Source organism: Austrofundulus limnaeus, unplaced genomic scaffold (assembly GCF_001266775.1).
Source record: "Austrofundulus limnaeus strain Quisiro unplaced genomic scaffold, Austrofundulus_limnaeus-1.0 Scaffold156, whole genome shotgun sequence".
Taxonomy (NCBI): domain Eukaryota; kingdom Metazoa; phylum Chordata; class Actinopteri; order Cyprinodontiformes; family Rivulidae; genus Austrofundulus; species Austrofundulus limnaeus.
The window spans coordinates 65,071-66,633 of record NW_013952558.1 but is presented as its reverse complement, the minus strand read 5'-3'; positions in this window follow the sequence as shown (position 1 = coordinate 66,633).

Genomic DNA, 1,563 nt, shown 5'->3' with positions numbered 1-1,563 from the left:
TACTACTACTACTACTACTACTACTACTACTACTACTACTACTACTACTACTACTACTACTACTACTATTACTACTACTACTACTACTATATTCGATAATGTTTTGAACTTTTAAAATATTGCATGGTAGAACCAGAGGCTGCAATTCATATTAGTGACAAACTTTCTCAGCAGGCTTCTAAAGTTCTTCTTCTACGTATTAAAAAAGTTGTTAAAGTGGCGCACTACTGCTACTAGTGGTGAGAAAGTGTATTGCACCTTATTCATAATCAGTGTGGTCCCACAGCTCTCTGCGGCCCAAAGTTAAAAACTGTTGTTCTTTTGAGGCCCTCAAGGTGGCGCTCGCGGCCCACAGGTTAAGAATCTCTGATCTACACAACCATTCACCCAAGTACAGAATGATTGTTTATGTTAAGAATGTGCAGAGGTGGTAGTGAAGTAAATTTACTTGAGTACTGTCCTTAAGTACAGTTTTTGAGAATTTGTAATTTACTTGCATAGCATTTTTTTGGGGGGGTAGGGATACTTTTACTCCACATTTCTATGAAGGTTTTCTGTACTTGTTACTTGTTTTGTCCGTGTTTGTGTAGTTTGCAGTAAAATTACTCACTACACCCCTACACAGTACGGCATTATGCAGCTTTAAACCAGGTGGGAGGAGAAAAAGAATCATTTTTGTCCTACTAGAACTGCCTTAGGTGCGCACGCTCAGATGGGGGAGGTGGTAATGATGGCTACGCCAGCTGTACACGAGAACAACTCTCTACCAGAGCATCCATGGCCTGATCTTAAACCTGTGTTCCAGGTGGTTGAAAAAAAAAAAAACTATCTGTATCATTTTGTTTGCTGTGTTTTCTGAGGACAAACTTATTCATGGCCTACAAAAAATTGCAGTTCAACCTGAAAAAGCATGTTGAGGTATGCGGACATTATTAAAGTTAGATGGTTTAAGACTTTTAGTCTCTTTGTTCTATTAATGGAATTCTACCAAATAAACTTTAATTCTTTTGTACAAAAGTGTTTCTAGTTTATAATAACATATAATACTTTCAATTCAGTGAAGCAGAACAAATATTACAAACAACTAAAAAGCTCAGAGTGAAATGTTTCCCTCAAAGATTAGATTCAGAGCTCTTTAATGAATCACTTAAAGGGATCCCCGATTAGTTGTAACATTAGACTTTATTTAATAAACATATATTTTAACTGTAAAATACAGACTGTAAAAATACTGTATGTTTAGTTTTTATCATTTGTAAACTAAAAGTTTAAAAACATATATAACAAACCTCACAATGGGGCCATTTTATTTACACGAAAAGAATTCTGGGTAAATGATGACATGGGTAGGTCATCGGTGCGAGGCTGCTAGCGAGCTATATCCACCTGAAGGTTAATCTTGGACAATATGTGACTATTGGCTCTTTTAAATAAAACCAGAGAGCGTTGACAGAGAGGAGAAGGCTGGAATGACTCAGCCTGTAACTGAAAATATGGATGGAGGACAATAGGTTAGCTTGTTTGTCGCACTAGCACCGAGCTAATACATATAACGCAATATAG